Below are 23,437 nucleotides of genomic sequence, written 5' to 3' on the forward strand. Positions count from 1 at the left end.
GGGAAGCCTGGTGGGCTGCCGTCTATGGGTCGCACAGAGTCGGACACGACTGAAGCGACTCAGCAGCGGCAGCAGGACACCCTTCAGCAAGTGCTGTGCTAAGCCGCTCAGTCGTGCCTGACTCTTTGCAACCCCATGGACTGCCAGGCTTTTCTGTCCATGGGGATTTTCCAGGCAAGAATACGGGAGTGGGTTGCCATGCCCTCCTCCACGGGGTCTTCCCCACCCAGGAATCGAGCCTCCTGCATTGCGGGAGGATGCTTTACCGGCTGAGCCATCCAGGAAACCCAAGAATACTGGAGTAGGTAGCCTATCCCTTCTCCAGGGGATCTTTTCCACTCAGAAATCGAACCGGGGTCTCCTGCATTGCAGGCAGATTCTAAACCATCTGAGCTACCAGGGAAGCCCAGCCTGCTGCATATTTTATGCCCACTGGATGGGCAGGTTTGCCCCCTAAGGAGGCTCAGGAGAGGATGGAGGGGGTAAATTAACTCCAGAATCTTAGAAAAGAACTTGGAGCCAACATCTTCTTGAGACTTCACAAGCAAAAAGCTGGCCAAGCTTTACACTGAGCTGATACAATAGATCAAAACTCAATAGACAGCCTCTGTTTTCCATTTTGAAATCTCCGTCTTAAAACCAAAGGACTTTGCGGGCTTCAGGCCCGAAAAGGACACAAATGATAAGCGAAGATCACGAAAAACGAAAAACCAAGCCAGATTTAAAAAAAAAAGGGGGGGGGGGTCCAAGAAAAACAGCAACTCAGAGGCACTGTTAACTTCTCATTTTGCAGCGTGCATCTAACCTTGAAGCCAGGGCCCCAGAGAAGTCGGTTAGAAGCAGTTTCACTTCGCCGATTGCTCCCCGCGGGGCCTTCCCGGAGGCCGAAAGCAGAAGTTCACGTTATTAAAATAGATCCCATTGTGCATGCTAGGGCAGCACCATCGGCCGGGCGTCTCTTCCGGCTAGTCCGCCGCTTCATTGCTCAGGCTGGCTTCCCCCGACCCATTTATATGAACTCTATTGGAAACTCGGCCTTTGCGGGGAGCTATGGAGTGTGTGCTGAAGCATCTGGCCACTGAGTGTGTAAAACACCAAGGGAAACACGAGGTTCTGCGGTAAGTTCTTTAATGAGCCCTCGTGTCAGAGAAAGGACGTTCTGGGAAAGCCCTCTGACCTTCTTTACCGCTCACCTTGGCGGGGGCACCTGCCACGTCCGTCACTTCTTTTTTTTTTTTTTTAATTTTTTTATTTTTTTAAATTTTTATTAGTTGGAGGCTAATTACTTTACATCATTACAGTAGTTTTTGTTATACATTGAAATGAATTAGCCATGGATTTACATGTATTCCCCATCCCAGTCCCCCCTCCCACCTCCCTCTCCACCCGATCCCTCTGGGTCTTCCCAGTGCGTCCGTCACTTCTGAGCACGAACTGCAGAAGGCTCGGGAGGCTGGCATGTTAAAAGAAAGCTGCCCTCTTTTTCTTTTGCTGTTTCTCATTTTGATTTCTTCTTCCTCTCCACTACCTCTGAAAGGCAAGGAGTAGAATGGGGCCCGCTTTTCGGGTCTACTCAATTCTTACTCCCAGGCCACATCAAAACCACAATGCAGAAATGCTGAAAGCTCCAGCCTCGGCATCACCTGAGAGCTTGTTAGCAATGCAGGATTTCAGGCTTCATCCCAGGCCTATTGAATTAGAACATGCATTTTAACAAGACCTCAGCTGATTCAGTTTGCTCGGTACGGTTTGGGAAGCACTGGGAAAGAAAGCTTTGAAAATGAAGGGAAGTCTTGCCCTCCGCCCCTGGGGGTGGAGGGGCGGAGGGGTGCGGGGGTGGCCCTGGTGGGAAATTTTGGGTCACAGTGACATCTTGTGGTTACCGTAGTAGTAGCGGCTGAGTTTTCCGCTGGGCAAGCTGCTATTCACTGAATGTGCAAGCGTGCTCAGTCTTTCAGTGTCTGACTCTTTGCGACCCCTTGGGCTGTAGGCCGCCAGGCTCCTCTGTCCATGGAATTTTCCACGCCAGCAGTTAATTGTTCATCCCTGGAGGAAACAGATGAACGCTGTGCTAGAGTCCAGAGGGCTCTGGGTTCGGCCTGTCTCTGCCAGGCTGTCAATCAAAGAGATACGGGCTCTTTTCCAAGGATGCCTTCTAGCAGAGTTGAGAACGGTTTATAGGCACAGGGATTTTCTGCATTAGAAGCATCAGGATCAACAAATCTCGAAGTATTTCTTTCCTCTTCACAAGATTTATGATACAATTCATAAAGCTTTAAAACTCAGTGGCACAAAAATGGTTCTAGATATCATAAAAAATGAGTAGTTTCCCCCTTTTAAGCATGAAGCTTGCTTTAAATAATTGTATTTGCTGAACTTTTAGTCTGTTTCAAGAACTAAAAGCCTGCATGTGCTAATCAATTAAACCTTACATCAATTCAGTGAGACTGTTCAGTTTAGTCGCTCAGCCATGTCTGACTCTTTTGCAACCCCATAGACTGCAGCATTCCAGGCTTACCTGTCCATCACCAACTCCTGGAGTTTGCTCAAACTCATGTCCATCTAGTCGGGGATGCCTTCTAACCATCTCATTCTCAGTCGTCCCCTTCTCCTCCTGCCTTCAATCTTTCCCAGCATCGGTGTCTTTTCCAATGAGTCAGTTCTTGGCATCAGGTGGCCAAAGTATTGGAGCTTCAGCTTTAGCCTCAGGCCTTCCAATGAATATTCAGAATTATTTCCTTTAGGATTGACTGGGTGGATCTCCTTGCAGTCCAAGGGACTCTCAAGAGTCTTCTCCAACAGTGCAGTTCAAAAGCATCAATTCTTCAGTGCTCAGCTTTCTTTATAGTCCAACTCTCACATCCATACATGATTACTGGAAAAACCATAGCTTTGACTAGACGGACCTTTGTTGGCAAAGTAATGTCTCTGCTTTTTAATATGCTACCTAGGTTGGTCATCCTGGAGAAGGAAATGGCAACCCACTCCAGTATTCTTGCCTGGGAAACTTCATGGACAGAGGAACCTAGCAGGCTACAGTATGCGGTCACAAAGAGTTGGCCGTGACTGAGCACATCAGCAGGTTGGTCATAGCTTTTCTTCCAAGGAGCAAGTGTCTGTCAGTTTCATGGCTGCAGTCACCATCAGTGAGACAGGAGCTATATTTAGTTTGAAGACCTACCTGGCAGTGATACTTATTGGTTGAGGAAAGTCTATACTAACAAGAAACTTATGACTCTAGTAACTCTTGAAAGTGAATTTGCATTGAATTAAATCCAAGCACTTCTTCATACATTTAGGGGAGAGTAGTGCAGACACAGATGATATGTTATCTACTGAGCCTCAGACTGTGGTTGGGATGTTTATATATTTGGAGCCTCTTGCAACAGCTCCAAGGCTCTCCACAGGATTCATGGCTCACAGCCTGAGAGCTCCTGATGTAGAAACACCGCCAGTCCTTCACTGATGCCATCCCAGGCAGTCATGAACACAGCTGATTTCATCTAGTCTCTGATGATTGGCAGAATAGGGCTTGACTTGGCGTCGGATAGGAGACTTCTGGGGAGTTGGAAACTGATTTCCCAGAAGTCCCGCATGATTACACTTCTAGCTTGAAAAGCTACACTAAGGAGACAGACAGACTCCATGTCCTGTTGCTCCCTTCTCTTCTCTCACCCATTCAGCCTAGAAAGAATAATTCTCCTGAAACAAAATTCTGTTTGAGTTCTTCCCCAACACGAAATTAGTCCAATTATGCCCAGCTGGTTATGTGAGCTAAAGCCTGTTCTGATGTCTAGGTTTTCAAAGTAAAATCTAAAACCAACCAATCTGCTTCCTGCTCCACCCTTCCCGTCTAGTCTATTTCTCCAGTCCCTTCTGTTGGAAAATTGTGGCCTCAGTGGAGACATCCAGGAGGCCAGCTAGTGGCTAAGTGACCCTCCCCAGGAAGCATTGCCTTGACTAAGTCACTTGGAACGCAGAGGTCCTTCACAGACACAGTTCTGGCAAGGAATGGACAGCCTTTTCTCAAGACCAAGCATGAGTTCACTGTGAAAAATCTCATTATCGACAGGTGAGTATTGTTGTCCTTCAGTCGCTAAGTCATGTCTGACTGTTTGTGACCCCATGGACCACAGCATGGCTTCCCGGTCCTTCACTATCTCCCAGAGTTTGCTCAACACTGATTTATGTCCATTGAGTCAGTGATGCCATCCAACCATCTCATCCTCTCTTGCCCCCTTCTCCTGCTCTCAATCTTTCCCAGCATCAGAGTCTTTTCCAGTGAGTTGGCTCTTGGCATCAGGTGACCAAAGTATTGGAGCTTCAGCATCCGTTCTTCCAATGAATATTCAGGTTTGATTTCCTTTAGGATGACTGGTTTGGTCTCCTTGCTGTCCGAGGGACAAAGTAAGTTTAAGTGGTGAGTATTCTCTGCTGCAGGCACTGCCTCAGTGGAAAAAATAGCATAACCAGAAGGTTGCTTGGTCAGTATGAGTCATGGCCATTTCTTGTTTCTGGCTGCCCAGTTTCAAACCCCTCTTTTCAAAAGGACATAAGTTACAGACTTGCCTAGTGGTCCTGTGGTCATAACTCTTTGCTTCCAATGCAGGGGGAATGGGTTCCATCCTTGGTCAAGGAACTAAGATCCCACAAATCATGCATTGTGGCAAAAAAAAAAAAAAAAAAGCACATGATTTCCTTTTGGGCATTCTTTCTTCCCACTGGATGTGTCTGGGAGACAGTGACCAAGATTCCAGCACTCCTTCATTAATGGGCAGAGAGATGGCCCAGGCTAGGACAGGTACATGCTCTCTACCTGGTATTTGAATCTTGACGGGAGGATCAAAGAAACAGGAAAGAATTCTATTTCACCCCAGCCTTCTAGAACCTGCTTTTAGACTTCCTGCTGGCCTTTGAATCCTGTCCTCCAGAAGTATCCTAATTGCTGCCTATTTCCAAGCCTCCATTCTGCTATTGATTCTGTGAACCCCCAATATCCTTCCAAAATATTGTTTTTCTTTTAATTAAGTTAATGTGCTACTCAGCTATTGCTAAAATAATGCTGTATAAAAATATCACCCTCAAAATCTCAATGGTTTGTCCCAACAGGGTTTTATTTTCCTAACCCACAGTTCTGTCGGTAGGCCAGGATGGCTCTGTTTTAGACTTCAGGTCTGGTTAGGTCTGTTCCATGTACCTCTTGCTTGAAGACACCAGAAGCTATTCATGGCTATTCTTCTTCTGATAAATGATAGTGGGCAAGGTAAATCACACCAGTGCATTTAACATCTCTGGTTGAGCATCATCTATGTTATTCTCTTGGCCAAAGCAAATCACGTGGTCAAGCTCAAACCCAGTCGTGTGGACATGTGCATTCTACCTACTTGAAGGCAAGCAATGAAAAGCCACCACAGAAATGGCACCAATGTGTTTGTATTATTCTATTACTAGGAAAGAGTGTAAACGCAGGACCATTAACCTAACTTGGTTAACCAGAAAATAATACAATATTAACAGAAATTAATTTTAACCCAGATATATTCATTTTCCTTTATGATTTGTCCTTTCCAAGTCTTGTTTAAGAAATTCTTCCTTGCTGTGTATCAATTATGTTTCAATAAAACTGAAAGAGAAAACAGAAAAGAAATTTTTCTTTGACCTGAGAATGCCATAGTCTTCTTTATTTTGTTTTTCACACTTAAGTCTAGTCCAGACTATGGGTAAGGCAGGGATTCAACTGAGTTTTTGTTAATGGCTGACCAATTGCCCTAGCATTGTTTTTTGAATAATTCATCCTATCCCAGCTGATCTGTAAAACCACTTTTTCCATGTATCAAGTTTCCATAAATGCAGGAGTCTTTCTGGACTCTCCTCCCTTTCTGTGTTCTATTGCCAGCCTCTGCTAACACGCTGCTTCTCAATTATTTGGTCTTTAATCTTCAGTTATTAATAGAATCAGCTTGTACAATTCCATATATATATACACTCTAAAAGTAACCCGTCAACATTTTGTTTGGAATTTCTTTGAATTAAGGATGAATATGGGGAAGAAAAAAAAGGTCTTGGATAAGAAATCTTCCTCTTCACGTATTTGGGTCATCTTTAATTACATTCTATAAGATTTTATAGTTTTCTTCTTAAAGCATGCCATTGTTAGTTAGATTTATAACTATACATGGTGTCCCGGGTGGTGCCAGTGATAAAGAACACGCCTGCTAATGCAGGACGCAGAAGAGGCTTGGGTTCGATCCTTGGATTGGGAAGCTCCCCTGGAGTAGAAAAGGGCAACCCACTCCAGTATTCTTGTCTGGAGAATCCAATGGACAGAGGAGCCTGGTAGGGTATGGTCCACGGAGCCACAAAGAGTTGGGCACGACTAAGTGACTCAGCACTCACAAAACCACACACCTTATCTTATGCTTGTTAAAATGATATAAATGCAATCTTTTAAAGATAATATCTTTTGATATCATTAAAATTTGCTGCAATGTGTTGCATATAAATGATTTTTGTATACTGCAAAGCCAGTGACTTTCACCATAATAGCTAACGTTCACATAGTCCTCACTATGAGCCAGACACTGCTCAAGGCATTTTGTATGTATGGAATGCACTCAGTTTCCCGATGACTCTGTGAAGCAAGTTTTATTATTATAACCTTTTATAGATGAGGGAACTCAAGTGCAGAGAGGTTAAGTAAACTGTCTAAGATCCTAAGTGGTGAAGCCAGAGTTCAAACTCATCCAATATCCAAAGCTATAATCAAACCTATATTTGTTGTGGTTATAACTATATTTACAGCTGTATATATATATAACTATATAACTATATTTGTCTCTTATCGTTGTTAAGCTCTTTCATCAGCTCTAATAATTTTCTGGTTAACTCGTGGGAAACTCTTCGGTTTCCCGTGCAAACAAGAACAACACATACTTCAAACATCAACTAGCAAACACATGGTTAATGCCCTATTAAAGCAGGACAAGGTGTGGGGTGTGTGCGGCTGTGTGTATATCTCTCTGTGCGTGTGTTTCTGTGTGTGTATGTGTGTATCTGGAGGCGCTAGGAGGAGGAACGCCATGAAGAGCAGCATTCTCAGAGCTAGTGGAACTCGCTGAGGCCTTCGGGTGGCCGGTATACTTTCCGAGGGCCCAGGAATTTCTGGCATGGCAGCAGCTAGCCACATAGGGGCATCCTCAGAGAGGCCTGCAGGCTCCAGGGAGGCCTGAAAGGGAAAGGCCCAGGGCCAAGCCCAACAGAGAGTGTCAAATGACAGGCCTGCTCCTTCCCCACCCTCCACCCCCAGATCTGGGCTGAATCAAAGGGCCATTCAGGCCCCTCCCTTTCACAGACCGAGGCCACTGGGGCTGTCCCCTGAGGCTGAAACAGCAATCCCACGGGCTTTCTGCTCCGAACAGGCTTGTGTTTGAAGCCACAATCTACTTGGCTCCGGTTTTATACACATTACTTTCCTGGTGCTGAAAAAAAAAAGAATTAGAAGAATGAAAGTGAGAGGCCTTGAGGGATGGGAATTCTTTTCTCCAGTCTAGTGAATGAGGTTAATAAGTAGAAAAATAAAACTACTCTCGTGAAGGGTCTTTGGAAGGGTTACCAGGCCATGATAATTAAAAGCAAATTAAACGGCTATATCATTCATTCAGCCTCAGTCGCTTCTCTCAGCCCTGGGGGAACCGAGTGTACTTCAGGGCAGAGAGAGGGGGAAGTGGGGGGCTGGAGGGGGCTGATGGGGGAAGGACTGGCTTCCTCAGCCATGTGGGGCGGTAGCATTTAAGGAGAAGGAGGGACAGCCACGTCTGTATCCATCTGTATCCACCCAAGTGAGTGAGTGAAAGTTGCTCAGTCGTGTCCGACTCTTTGCGACCACACGGACTATGCAGTCCATGGAATTCTCCAGGCCAGAATACTGGAGTGGGTAGCATTTCCCTTCTCCAAGTGTGAGGTCAGTTAGGGAACTGACTGACTGATAATCCCCTCCAGACCCCACCGCACATTGGACACTTGCTCACACCTTTCGAAGGAATATTTTCTAGTGCTTTGCATGCTGTAAAAAAATAAAAACCCAAACTAACCTTGGGTGTGAGTCATCTACCACGAGTCCCTTGTATCCCTCTGGTTCTCAGTTTCCTTTCTGTAAAATGAAGATGATAAACTTGATCTTTTTTCAAACAGGGGTCTCCTGAGTCCTCTTGGAAACCTGGCCTGGAGGAGGAGGGGGAAGGGAGCAATGAATCGAACCATTAGCCCGTGTCTGATTCTGCCGTCTTTGACCTCAGACCATTTTCAGCATAAGCTGGTGGAGCAGTTAATTCTGACAGGACCGTTTCTGTGACCTACTGACTCTGTCAACTGTTCTAGGTAACCCTAGAGATCAGAGTTGCTGCCTCTGCCCTGGTTTGGTCCATGTTGCCACCTTGAAGAAGGTGTGGGTGTTTTCTGCCAGGATCACATCTTTCTCAAGGAGACGAGGAAAGACTTGTGATGACCCAGGTGGGTGGTGTGTGACCACAGGTTCTGTGCTAGTGGCTTTAGGAAGTAGCCCTGAGGCCTGGGCTGAAGTCAGATCCCATGGAGCTACATCTGTATTTTCACGGACTCAGGTGAGATTTTGCATAAGCTTCTGCAGCAGTTTCCCTGAGACACCTTTTATGAGCTCCCAGTTTGCGCTGTGATGCTTTCTGAAGCACCTCGGTTTAAGTTCTCCCCTAGAACCTAAAACGTTAGTGGTATTGCCAGTTCACCTGGTCACTGGTATCATTCCTCATGTCCTGCAGTCAGAAACCATGGTTTTTCACTATAAATTCCTAGGATCTGGTAAAGTCCCTGCCACTCAAAGGTGATTCATGTTTTCGCCAGTGATGCCGCCAGCTGACAGCCAGCTTCAGCTGCTAGACAGACGAGCCTTCAGATGATTCCAGCCTCCAGCCTTCAAGTCCTCTGGCTGAGGCTTGCAACATTGAAGGGCAGAGACAAGGTGTCTTTGGGGTACTCTATCCAAATTCTTGACCCACAGATTCTTTGAGCATAATAAATGTTTTTACCGCATCACTAAGTGTTGGGTATATTTCTTCAACAGCCATAGTGATTGGAACAGTGGTCAGTGATAGACCCTAAGTACATTAATAAGTGCTTGGCCATGAGTTCTTTTCGATCCCTGGACCTGCCTAGATGGTAGAAAAGAGAAGGGCTATCCCAGGAAAAGAGCAGAACTGTATAGTGTTCCTCTAAAGTTTTAAGGCATAAATATCTATAAGTATCTACTATAGTGTAGTAGAAAAGATTATTTTAAAGATCAGGATCCTATCAAGCCATGGAGGAAACTTAAATACATATTACAAAGTCAAACAAGCCCACCTTAAAAGTCTATAGGTTGTAATATTCCAACTAATATGACATTCTGAAAAAGGTGAAACTATGGAGACAGTACAAAATATCAGTGTTGGCCAGGGGTTAGGGAGGAGGGCATGAATAGACAGAGGATGGGGGTTTTTGAGGCACTGAAACTATTTTATATGATACCCTAATGATGGATACATGTTGTTTTACATTTGTCCAGACCCACAGAATGTATCACACTACAAGTGAATGCTAATGTAAACTGTGGACTTCAGGTGATAATGATGTATCAATGTTGGTTCATTGATCGCAACAAATGTACCACCCTGGTGCTGATGTGGGGGAGCCTGTGCTTACCTGGGGACAGAGGGTTCAGTTGAAATCTCTCTACTTTCCATTCAGTTTCTTTTTCTTCTCACTCGACTTTGCTGTGAACCTAAAACTGCTTTGAAAAGCAAAGGCTGTGTTTTTAAAGGGGGTCATTTAAATGTGGTTGTATTTGTTTAAGAGCCTAGGGATTTCTCCCTCCCCCTCCCCAGCCTCCTCAAGAATCAACAGACCATGCAGTCATTGGTGGAATTTTTAGGGCATCAGTGCGTTAGAGCTTGGGGGTAAAACCTGACGCTGTACATCAGGGGTTAATTTACCTCGGGACTTATTCTTTTTTTTTTTCTTTTTTCCGGGACTTATTCTTTTCTTCCTTTCTGTCTCTGGTGGAGTGTATGTTATCGGGGAGCTGATCTGTTTCTAACATAATTTAAGGAGGCTTCTGTTTTTGCCTTGAGTGACAGTGAAAAAACTTCAGCCTTAAAAGGCACAGCCCAAAATGAATGGTTTAGGACCAGATTAAATCCAGGACTCTAGGGCAGTTTGAATAATGAATTCACTATTCATTATTCTTTTCTCTCTCTCTCTGGCATTTATTAATTAGCAACTGTTTTCCATAAAAATAATCAGTGCGATCATCCTTACAACTGATCAAAATAAATGTAGTATTTAATTTTGTGTTTTAATTAAAACAATGTTATAATTGGGTTTTATCCTTATATCTATTTGTTTAATAGATTTCTCCTCAGAAAATACAGCAGGTGACCATGTAGTTCCCAGAGTGATGATTTAGATGGAAGGTGATTGTATAGGGCTTTCATACTTTTAAAAACATCTGTAATGATGATTATTAGTGATTTTGGTTTACACTGATTTAAGCTGATAGATCTTTAATCTGATTTATATGTATGTGGGCATATGACATGCTTGCTAAACACCTTAGAAGAAAAGCGGTTGTCACTCTATGCCACAGAACTTCCCCAAATCCATGAGGGGGGAATTGATGGCAGTTTCCTGGGGCCGGGGACCTGCAAGACAGGGAAATTGATCACCAGAAACCTAGGCTGCCAGGACTGCAGTCTGAGCGCTGCTTCCTGTGGGTTTTTCACAACAGTTGTGTCAAGGTGACTATTATAGATGCTCTGTGGTGAAGCAGAGTTTTGGATGACTTGGTAGTTTTCTCTATAAACTGCTAACCAAACCAGAAGTAAAGCAATTCTGTTCAAAATCTAGTCAAGACCCAGTACACTGGGGCTGCGGGGGAGAACCAGGCAAGCCAGGAAGTACGAGAAACAGAACCCAGACCTGGACGATGAGGAAGATGAGGGCAGGGATGGAGGCAGGGCAGCTGGTAAACAAGACCCTCCCTTGTTTAGGGAACAAATTCCCCTCCCTTCCCATAAATGCAAAGGCTTCCTGAAGCGAGTAGTGTTCTGATTTTCAAAATATATCAGTACTTCCCGAGAAGTACCCAAGGTTTAAGAGCAAGCATCTAGTCCAACTTCCTTTTGATAACATCTCAGCTGGGGTTAGCCCAGGTCCGTTGGTTCCAAAGTCAACGTTGACGGCGATCTCTGATATACTGGCCCAAAGAGGCAGGTGCAGGGGTACTGTAGGAGAGCCGGAGAGCCGACTGGTCTCTTTTCCGCTCCATCATTCCAGTCCTTCCTGGCAGAGACCGGCATCTTGGCGTATGGCCCTGCTGGGAGTCAGCTGTACATGATTCTTTCTCAGAGTCTCGGGTGCTTCTCTTGTTTTACGTACTCATGGTTTCAAAGGCTGATGCCATGGAGTTTTTGTTTAGCTCTAGCCTAGTGGTTGAGAGCTCTGCCCCTGAAGCCAGTGCTGGGCTAGTGGTGGTGGTTTAGTCGCTCAGTTGTGTCCGACTCTTGGGATCCCGTGGACTGTGGCCCACCACGCCTCTCTCCATGGGATTTCCCAGGCAAGAACACTGGAGTGGGTTGCCATTTCCGCCTCCAGGGGCCTTTCAGACCCAGGGATCAAACCCGCCTCTCCTTCACTGCAGGCGAATTCCTTACTGCTGAGGCTCCAGGGAAGCCCTCTGGGTTCAATACCAATGATGAAACTAACGTGAGTCTGTTTGGTTCCTTCTATAGTCACAGTAGGTTTGAAGTGAAGGTAAAGAACTCTGCTCCTCACAGTATCGCTTACCGGGTTATAATTCCGCCCCATAGGCTGACTGCTTATTAAGCGAACATTCATTGTCCAGTACAGAACTGTTTCTGTAAATTGTTCTTTAGATGGGAGGAAGCACCAGCTTCTGTCCCATCATAGGCGCTTTACCCACCGCCTCACATGATACACTGAGTGGCACGTGAGTCATTCAGAGCAGACTCAGCAAACATCCAGGCCCAGGGGCTCTTCCCCAGAGAACGCGCAGTGACTGGAGGGTGAGCCCGCTTCCTCTGAACTCAGGGCTGGACAGTGGAGCCGGTGAGAGTGAATCCTTACGGATGAAAGCCCCAGATGCCAAGGGTCCATAGAGCTCATGTGTGCAATTGTGGAGACTTTGCCTAAAATGTTTTAGCCGAGTCACATGGTTTAAATGCCCTCAATTGCTCCAATCAGATCCTGTGTCTAAAATCCATCATGCTAGTGAAGAAGCCACTATGATCACAGATGGAAACCCATTTCTGACTGCTGCTATGCTGACTGGCAATGCATCAGATACTGGTCAAGATACACATACCTGAAGCGGGTATGGTAACCAGGAGCACGGGCTTCCTGGTGAGGATGCTGCTACTACCCCATGAGCTGCTGATTATTCATCAGACTAGACACTGGGGTTGTTGCTTAACCAGCTATCACACACATCACAGTGTATACATGGAAGTATTTAAGACTAAAATGCAAACATTGAAACAACCATGTCTGCCACATCCTAATAACCTGGACCCATTATTCTACATTTCTATACCTTAGTTTTCTCCCTTGTCTATACACATGGATTGTTAGGTCAATAAAATGAGATAGCACATGTGAAGTACCTAGGGTTGTACTGACACACAAGAGACAATAATAAATGAAAGCTGCTATTATAAGCTACATACCACGCGCAAGATTCACTGCCTCACGGAAGGCCCTGGCTCTCTATTTCTACACCCCAAGCTGGCATAGAAATAGATGAGACTGGGGTTCAGGTAGGTGAGCTGGATGCCACTGCATGCCAGGGACTCAGCTGTTGCATTTAAATAGCAACAACCTCTTACAAACCAGGAAATTGATTTTCCTCAGTATCACCAGAGGTGACTCATACTAATCAAAGTCGTTGGAGACTGATGTATAAGTCAACTTTCAAAGTGTAAATCATAATGAGAAATATAGCTACCAAGTGCACTGGGATATCCGAGTTCCTGGGAGAAAGTGATGATATCTTCACTGTGGGTTCATTTTATACAATGGATGCATTCCTGAAGACTTTGTGGTATTCAAAACCCATGTGATTCAAAGCAAACTTTTCCACTAACTAAAGTATGGAAGAATATGTTCCCAGAGCCCATAAATCAACATCCATTAGCCTGTAACTTCCTTTTAACGGTGCTTTTCATTTCTTTAGATGATCTCTGATATTCTGCAGAAATGAATCTGGTAAACTGAAAGCACAGTATATCATACTGGCTGTTGGGTCTTCTTTAGAGCCTTTTTATGACATCTAGTATATGTGTTGCCGAAGTGAGCACTTTTTATGATGTCTTATAAGGGGAATAAATGCGTTGCTTTTGGTGCCTTTCTGCATTTCCACATTATGAATACTCTGATGACATGGTGATAGGTTATTTAAAAATGCATAATAACTACACAACTGTCACCAAAATCAGTCGATGAAGTTTTGAGCCTTGTGACTAACAGCGTAGTTTGCAAGATACTGACAAAATGAAAACAGAATTTCTGTTTTAGAATGAAAGTGGCAGCTTGTAATTCACTTGGCTGAACAAGCTTTGAAATTGAGCAATTGTTGATTTTTAATTCTGGGGATTTGTATGATTTCTCATTTTGAGCACCAAATGAGACCTTGTAAATGTCTTGTATCACAGTTTCAGATACGTGTAATTCAAATTCACTTACAGTGTAACTGTGCCGGATTGACAAATTATTGCTTTTTGGATCATTTTCTTTTCAAGGCGGGTATAGTAGAAAGATGTTGGCTTTGAAGCCACCAGACAGAAAAATTTAGTTTTTGTCACTTATTTGCACATAGGACTTAGTTTCTTCACCTATAAAATTGGAATTATAAATGCCTGTCATATAGGGTGATTCTGAAGATAAATAGTAATACTTACCACTTATTAAGGGGATAATCAATTTATACATATATATTATTGCATAATCTTACAGAAATTCCACAAAGTAGAAATTATTATTCCATTGAAAAAAAAAGGTTCATGGAGGTTAAATTACATGACCAAGGCCTAATACCTGATAAGTAGCAGAACTGGGATTCAAACTCAGGTCTGAACTGACCTGACATCAAGAGACATTTCACTTTCTTCTAGAAGTAAATGAGATATAATATGTTTAAAATGACCAAGAACCGTATTCGACATAAAGTAGACAATAATGGCAATTGCTGTTATCATTATGGTAACCTCCTCCTCTAGGTCTAACACACACACACAGGTGCATGCACACATGTGTGAAATATTAATAACAAAGAATCTGTATCTTACATTGCTCTAACTTTCCTTATTCTCTTTCCCTCTCTCCTACAGAAATAGATAATACAGAAGGAGAAATGGAAGCCCTTAAGGCCTTTCCAGAGAGGTTACAGAGGCGAAGAATAACGCGTAATGCTTTTCTTCCTGGAAGGGAGAACACTGGCAGAGTCACCAAATTACCTGCCAAAAAACTACGTTCATTACTTTCCTCTGAATGCCATAGCAGAGAGCCATGCCCTGGCTGACTTCAAAAACAGCTGCTCCTTGCTTCACGGTTCTGGAGGTCCAGATGTCTGAGATCAAGGTGTCTGCAGGGTCCCTTCTGTGGGCTGTCAGGGAAACTGTTCCATGCCTCTCTCCCCTCTTCTGGTGCTTTGCCATCAATCTTGGGCATTCCTTGGCTTGCAGAAGCATCGCCCAGTCTCTGCCTTCTTCATCACGTGGTGTGTTCCCTGTATCTCTGTCTCTTCACATTTTCTTGTGCTGTGTATATTCAAGTTTCTCCTTTTTATACGGACACCAGTCATGTTAGATTAGGGCTGAATCTAATGACCTCATTTTAACTTGATCTCCTCTGTTAAAGGCCCTGAAAAGTGAAAGTGAAAGTTGCTCAGTCGTGTCTGACTCTGCAACCCCAAGGACTATAGAGTCCATGGAATTCTCCAGGCCATAATACTGGAGTGGGTAGCCTTTCCCTTCTCCAGGGGATCTCCCCAACTCAGGGATCAAACCCAGGTCTCCTGCACTGCAGGCAGATTCTTTACTAGCTGAGCCACAAGGGAAGACCATTAAAAGTCCTATTTACAAATAAATTCACGTTCTGAAGTGCTGGGGGTTAGGTCTTCAGCATATCTTTTATGGGGGACACAAGTCCATAGTGTGCGTGTGTGTGTGTGTGTGTGTGTGTCTGCAAGAGAACATGAATATGGCTAACACTAGACACAAAAAGACTTGCTATTGATCCTATCTACCTTCTAGAATGTCTTCTGGCACGTTGGAATGTATGAACTTGTCACTCTTGAGTTGCAACTGACAGACACAACTTGAATTAAGTGAAGCAAAGAGAGAAACTATTGGGTTATATAATCAAACTACAGAAATGGCGGGGAAGGAATAGCCTTAAGGATCCAAAAACTGAAGCTGTCCAGTTTCATTCTCCGCGTGCTCCCTCATGGTTCCAGCTGTCTCCATGAAGCTGCAGGCATGACACCAGACTGCCCCACTTTCCTTTCTTATAGTCTTGTAACCAGGGACAGGAGAGCCTTCTTAACTGGCTAGGGAAGGAGGCCAATAGGCTCTCCTTGGATCACATGACCTTCCCTAAACCGACCCCTGATTCTTAGGGGATGAAAAAATATGCTTGGGTCTACTCAGGACATGTGCCCACCTCTAGCCATGGGTCTAGGGGTGCTCAGACTGGCAAGGTTGAAGGTGGAGGGGAGTATTCTCCCACACAAGAGGATAAAACAATCAAGGCTTATTACAGAAGGGCTTTGGGCATGCTTGCAGCTTGAGGTGCAGCTGAAGGTTTGATTTCCTACAAACTCATCTGGGGACTCAAGTCCCCAGCAAAGGTCACATCGGGGCTTTTGTTCTGTCCTGGAATCTCATGTTCCTTGTTGTAGGATATGGGTGGTGGCGGGGACTGCCCAACTTGACCAAATTCATTTCCCTTTCTTCCAGGGCGCAGAGCTGTTCTACATTTTCCAGCTTCCCTTGCAGTTTCTTGGTTGCTAAGTATTGGCGGTGAAGTAACTGAATTCTAGCTGAAGAAATGTGCTTGGGTGTGATGTATGCCACTTCCAAGTCTGACCGAAGACCTCTGCGCTCTCTCCCCAACTGCTGGCCTGATGCAGATTGTATGTGGCGGCTTGAAGTCACATATTGAAGCTGGTGGAACCACAGGATGGAAGGAGTGTAGGTTCCTGAATCCTTGCTTGGAGGAAAGCCAGCTGCTCAGCAGACTTTCATGCAACTTTAGATTGTACATGAGGAAGAAATAAACTTTGATTGCTGGAGCGATTACACATTTCAGAGTCTTTTATAGCAGTGAGTGTTTCCCTAACCAACAGGTAGATTTCCTTCCCTTTCATCACCAGTGGTTCATCGTCCCTGTTGTCCCAAATAGCTGCAGGGGATCCTGGAACCAACAGAACTGAATCCTGACTCTGCTACTTTCCAGTTGTATGACTTTAGGGAGGTCACCTACCCTCTTCGAGGTACAGGTTTCTGATCTGTAATCATATCCACTCATTGAGCTGCATCCTGCAAGCCTTGTAATTGCCCAGCAGGAAGACCAAGGAGCCCAGCGACATCAATGATTTATTGGATAGGGACTCCTACGTGTCCAAAGCAAAAGTCCTGGAGTGACACTCGACTCTGTACAGCAGACGGCAGGCAGGACGTGGCAACATGCTTCATTACTGGGAGGAGGTTTGGGAGTTATGGTTATCATTATGGGAGTTTATCATTAGAGGGGGCGTTGAAGTCAGGTTGGCTCATCAGTTACCAGGGAGACCAGCAGCTGGGGCAGGGGACAGGCACGTAGGCAGTCACTGACGGAGCCCTGTGATGAGGAGGATGGGACAGCATGTGAGTAGTGTGCGTGGAGGTGAAGCGGGGCTGGTCCAGCAGGCGACATGCAGAGAGCAAGAGCACCGCCATCTTGAGTGGCTGCCCATGCACTGCTTCGCAAGGTGTTCGAAGTCTGAACTACAGAGAGAATGTGAAAATACTGATTGTGGATGCTAGGTGTTGATAGTATTGTATTTTATTTAAACTGCTGCAGGGTGACTTTGTCCAAAAGTGACTTCCCATCTGCCTCTGGCTTCATTGGAGATTATCTTGTCAGCTAGGAGATTCCCCAGTCTCAGAAGAAAGACTTGCTGACTCGGAACACTAAATTATGTCCTTGGGCTATACTAAAATGCTGCTGCTGCAGATCCTTCTTTCTGCTGGGAGACAAACCCCAGCAGATATTAAATCCTAGGTTCTGACTCTGCCTCTCTGAACCTCTCACGTAGGAATCATCCTCAGTTCCAGACTCATAAGTCTCTCTGCTTCTCTTATTTATTTTCTCATTCATTTGCTTGTGCATTCATGCATGTTCCATCGAGTGTTGATCCATTCATCCACGAAACAAATATCCATTACATGCCAACTCTGAGCAGGAGACACAGAGGGGAGAAAAAAGGCATGGCCTCCCTCCCACGAGAGTGGTAAGTACTGGGGGCTGCAGCGGCTCAGGGAAGGTACTCAGTACAGGTGCTGAGGTCAGGAAGGGTGTTTCACAAGTACGATGCCAAGGGCAAGCTTTTCCAGGCAAAGGGATGGCTGAGCTTTTTCTACCATAAGTACCAGCTACCCCTAAAATCAAGCTCCTGGAAGTGGCAAGTGGGAGTCCCATCCTTTAGCTACACCGTCATCACCGCCACCACCACTTTCTAAGCCCTCCCCAACTTTTAAATTCCTTAAGAATACAGTGTTTTGTGTAGACCTATAACTATCAAAAATTCTTTCACGCCTCTCTCCCTCCCCTTGACCACTTATATTGCACTCAAAGGGGCATAAACATATTTTTAAAAAAATACACCGTTGGTAATTTTCCTTAATTGTATTTATTTTTTGACTGTGCCAGGGCTTTGCTGAGTTGCAGTGAGCAGGGCTGCCCTCTAGTTTCAGTTCTCGGGCTCTAGAACTTACGTTCTGTAGTTGTGGTGCACAGATTGCTTACAGCATGTGGAATCTTCCGGGACCAGGGATCAAACCCATGTCGCCTGCACTGCAAGCCAGATTCTTAATCACTGGACCACCAGGGAAGTCCCCGGGGCATCAACCTTTTTAAGACATTCTGGATGAAACGTATGTAGTGCATGCAGTCTTAAAAATCTTCACAGTAAATGTGTATATATGCAAATGACTTAAATATAACATATAGGTACACTTGTTCACATACATACACAATATGTATGTGTATGTATGTGAATATACATATGTATGATCTCCAAATTTCTAAGAAAACTAATTGTTTTGTTGTGGTTACCTGTTGCTACTTCAGACACTAAAACTTTATTAAAGCAGAAATAAAAGGGAGGTTACTGCTAACCCTAACCCAGCAAATGTTGAATGAGTCTGGCTGATAAAAAGTTATCCCACCTTTTCCTCTGAGAAAGCTTTCCTGTTGGTAGAGTGTTAATGACGTCTTCCCTTCTTTTGGTGTCTAGAATGATGTGTCCCGTGACACATGCCACGGTTTGAATGACGAGACGCTGACAGTAGTTGAATGTTTACTGAAGGGTGGGATGGGAGACGTGGTTTATCATTATCATATCTCTGTCTGTGCTATCTCCCTGCTAACAACTCCTAAACTCTTAGAACTTGGGAATTCTCTGGTAGTCCAGTCATCAAGGATCTGTATTTTCACTGCAGGGAGCATGAGTTTGATCCCTGGTTGGGGAACTAAGATTCCTCATGTTGAATGGCATAGCAACACTCCCCCAAAATTGTTAGAATTATTGATGACCGTGAGAATGACCTGGAAACTTTCTTTTAGACTTTATCAATAATAATGGTGAAAATAGTGGTGATAGCATTTATGAGCAATAATCAACATATATTGTTGTTGCTGTCGTTAGTTGCTAAGTCTTGTCTGACTCTTTGGAATTCCATGGACTGCAGCATGCCAGACTCCCCTGTTCTGTCTCCCAGAGTTTGCTAAACTCATATTCATTGAGTAGGTGATGCTATTCAACCATCTCATCCTCTTCTGCCCCCCTTTCCTCTTGCCTTCAATTCTTCTCAGCATCAGAGCCTTTTCCAAAGAGCTGACTCTTCCAGGCTCCTCTGTCCATGGAATTCTCTAGGCAAGAATACTGGAGTAGGTAGCCATTCCCTTCTCCAAGGAATCTTCCTGACCCAGGGACGGAACCCTGGTCTCCTACATTGCAGGCACACTTTTTACTGTTTGAACCACAGGGAAGCCCTCATATTTGTATAATTAACTATTATAATACTCATTTTCAGCACCACCCTTATGGCAGAAAGCAAAGAGGAACTAAAGAACCTCTCAATGAAGGTGAAAGAGGAGAGTGGAAAAGTTGGCTTAAAACTCAACATTCAAAAAACTAAAATCTTGGCATCTGGTCCCATCATTTCATGGCAAATAGCTGGGGAAACAATGGAAACAGTGACAGACTTTATTTTCTGGGGCTCCAAAATCACTGCAGATGGTGACTGCAGCCGTGAAATTAAAAGGCACTTACTCTTTGGAAGAAAACTATGACAATCCTGCACAACGTATTAAAAAGCAGAGACATTACTTTGCCAGCAAAGGTCCGTTTAGTCAAAGCTATGGTTTTTCCAGTGGTCATGTGCTAATGTGAGAAGTGGACAATAAAAAGGCTGAGCACTGAAGAACTGATACCTTTGAACTGTGGTGTTGGAGAAGGCTTTTGAGAGTCCCTTGGACTGCAAGGAGATCCAACCAGTCCATCCTAAAGGAGATCAGTCCTGAATATTCATTGGAAGGACTGATGCTGAAGCTGAAGCTCCAATACTTTGGGCACCTGATGCAAAGGGCTGACATTAGAAAAGACACCCATGCTGGGAAAGATTGAAGGCAGGAGAAGGGGACGTCAGAGGACGGATGATTGGATGGCATCACTGACTCAATAGACACGAGTCTAAGAAAGCCCTGGGAGACGGTGAAGGACAGGGAAGCCGGTGTGCTGCATCCCCGGGGTCGCAGGAGTCGGACATGACTGAGTGACACAACAAATGCTCATTCACATATTTTACTTCATTTATTATCTCAGTGTTTGAGATATTACTTCATTCATGTCTTGTAACTGCTCTGTGAGGTACGTTCTAGTATTATCACCCTGACTTTACAGATGAGGAAGGTAAGGCACAAAGAGGTTTAGTGATCTCGCCAAAGTCACACAGCAATGGGGGAACAGGGTTTGAACCTAGACGGTCTGGCTCTAGAATCCACACTCTTCACCACTAAGCCAGGTTGCCTTTCTTTACTCTCACGCAATTGAGTCTCGGTCAAACAAGAAAAAGAGCCATCTAGCCAAGGGGAGAAGAGGTGCTCCAAAAGCCCTCAGAAGACCCCGGGCTCTGAACGCAAGGTCCCAGATTTCTAGCTTCCCCTTTCCAGCAGGGGGCGCCCATAGCCCATATATTCTGGGTTCCCTCTTAAAGCCTGATGCCTCCCCTACCGAGAACCACAACTCCGGACCCTTCAGTAGAAGCCCGGATCTTCAATTTTGTGTATCATTCTTGAAGTATTTGTAGTGCATTAATCAAAGCAATGACCCAATACGTGGGAGTAATCAAGGGAATGATCCAGTGTATTTCTTGGAGGACCTGCAATGGGCATTACTGTTATTCCTTAGTCCTTGAGTCGAGTCTGACTCTTTGCGACCCCAGGGACTGTAGCCTGCCAGGTTCCTCCATCCATGGGGATTTCCCAGGCAAGAATACTGGAAGCTTCTCAGTCTAGGGACAGTGGGGTTGATGGCCCTGAGGATGCAAGTTTCTCCAACATCCTGCATATTCTCCAGCTGCCTGGAGGAGCCCTTGCAGGCTTCAGGGGGACCCTCCTCAGCTCCTCCAAGTCATCCTTTTCCTGTGTATACTTTGAGATTAGAAATCTGATTCCAAATTGAATGAGAGAGAAAACACAGAGAGAAATCCCCCAGGCCACCCTCCAGGGAGGTGACTGTCTAATATCACTACCTAAGTAGTGGACCTTCCCCACCCAGGGATCAAACAAACCCATGTCTTCTGCATTGGCAGGCAGATTCTTTTTTTAAATTACTTTCACTGGAGGGTAATTTCTTTACAATATTGTGGTGGTTTTTGCCACACATCGACATGAATCACCCATGGTGTACATGTGTCCCCCATCCTGAACCCCACTCTCACCTCTCTCCCCACCCCATCCATCTGGATTGTCCCAGAGTCCCGGCTTTGAGTATCCTGCTTCATACATTGAATTTGCACTGATCACCTATTTTACATATGGTAATATACATGTTTCAATGCTATTCTCCCAAATCATCCCACCCTCGCCTTCTCCCACATAGTCCAAAAGTCTGTTCTTTTACATCTGTGTCTCTATTGCTGTCTTGCATATAGGGTTGTCATTACTGTCTTTCTAAATTCCATATACGTGCTTTAATATACTATATTGGTGTTTCTCTCTCTGACTTACTTCAATCTGCCTAAGGCAGATAGGCTCCAGTTTCATCCATTTCATTAGAACTGACTCAAATGCGTTCTTTTTTACAGCTGAGTAATATTCCAACTTCCTTATCCATTCATCTGGCAGGCGGAGTGTTTACCACTGAGCCACCAATGGCCATGTGTGTGTGTTTAGTCACTCAGTCCTGTCTGACTCTGTGCGACCCCATGGACTGTAGCCCTCCTGGCTCCTCTGTCCATGGGATTCTCCAGGTAAGAATACTGGAGTGGGTTGCCATTTTCTCCTCCACGAACATGGATAACCACAAACCCAGTAAGCCTGCAGAAATCCCACAGATTTCTGTGGCTGCAGATAAGCCACAAAGACACTTGAGGCAGGGGTTTTTCTTATCACACTCAGAAAACTAGCCCCGGCTCTCAGGGTGGTCCTGACCGCGGGAGTCCTCCCCCACTGCCTCAGATGTTGAGCTGAGGGGCCGTGCGGTGCAGGCTGCCTCGCCCCCGTGAAACCTGCGCCAGGGTGCTTTCTCTCTAGTGAGCTTTGTCGTCTCCTCTGCAAGAAATTAGCTCCAAGGAGCAACGACAGAAAACAAAACTTTAGCCTGCACCATAAACAGAAATGCCAGGAGACCAGATTTGGCAGAATTTGTATGTTTCACAGTGTTGGGGAAATAACTCTGAGAGGTCTGTCCCCAAACCAGATGCTCCCTCCACCCTTGCAATAATCTGCAGGCAAGATCAGGTGAGGGGTCTCACCTTGATTGGCGGCTTCTCATCTAGGGACAGCAACAGAGCTGATGGCCCTGGGATTCATGTTTCTCCAACATCCAACACATTCCCCAGCTGCTCCTGAGGAGCCCTCGCAGGTTTCAGGGGGACCCTCAACAGCCCCTCCAAGTCATCCTCTTCTGTGCTTATCTTGGTATTAGAATTCCAATTCAAAATTGAATGAGGAGGGAAAACAGAAATCCCTGAGGCCAGCCTCCAGGGAGGTGACTGTCTAACCCAGGAGATTGCCTGGGTTCAGATTCTACCATCTGCCTCACAGAGGCTGAGCAACCCTGGGGCAGTTTATTTACCCTTTATCTGCACCACGGTTTTCTCATTTGTGAAACGAAGATAATAAAATCCGCCTCCTAGGGTCGTTGAGCACCTCCGGTGAGTTAAGGCAGGTAAAGATTAAACACAGGGCTTGGCGTCCAGGAAGCCCTCCATCAATCAATCTGAGCTGCTGTAATGAAACCTAGTCATGCAAGCAGCTGCGGGCAAGAAAGGGTCTTGCACTCTTTCACAACTGCAAATTTCACTGGGACCAGGGCAGTTTTTTCCTGCTCTAAGTGACACTGGAAGACTGCCTGCCTTTCCCCCAGAACTTAACGCCCCCTCACCTCCTCCCGGCTGCAAACCCCTTCCTTCAATGTAGTTAACTAGAGGCCACGCGGAAGTTTTCTCTCCTGGAATGGGTTCCGAGCATTTGCTCTCGTGACTAACTGGCAGGGAGCGGAGGTCAGCTGAAGTTCAAGAGGGCCTCCGTGCCGACTTTTACTGCCTATTGATTTGTGGCATTTGCAAGCCTGAGCCCTGGGCCTCCGGGGCCAAGACCGCAGGCACAACAATGCCACCCTTCTCTGCGGCCCTGTGTACCTTCCCGGAGCAGATAGGGTGTGGCCAGAACTTCTGGGGTGGTGAGAGCCCAGCGCGGGGTGTGGCTGCCCAGGACCGGCCTAGGGGAAGGCGGCCGGGGAAGCCAGCCAGGGTGGCCCAGCTCTGAGCGCGCAGGCCCTGGGGTGACTGCTCTGCGGGGGAGCCGTGGGGACTGGGGTTCTCCGCTCCTCAAACACGACGACTGCAATAACACCTGCCTGGGTTGC

General features: G+C 45.4%; 1 long non-coding RNA gene across 1 annotated transcript; it reads left to right on the forward strand.

Moving 5' to 3' along the window:
* The first annotated feature begins 942 nt into the window (after positions 1 to 942).
* On the forward strand, positions 943 to 16,386 carry LOC139030205 (uncharacterized). Its single transcript, XR_011482485.1, has 3 exons — positions 943 to 1,118; positions 14,412 to 14,661; positions 16,041 to 16,386. It is a non-coding gene; the product is annotated as an uncharacterized lncRNA (long non-coding RNA).
* Positions 16,387 to 23,437: the final 7,051 nt, after the last annotated feature.

Source organism: Odocoileus virginianus, chromosome 21 (genome assembly GCF_023699985.2).
Source record: "Odocoileus virginianus isolate 20LAN1187 ecotype Illinois chromosome 21, Ovbor_1.2, whole genome shotgun sequence".
NCBI classification, from domain to species: Eukaryota; Metazoa; Chordata; class Mammalia; order Artiodactyla; family Cervidae; genus Odocoileus; species Odocoileus virginianus.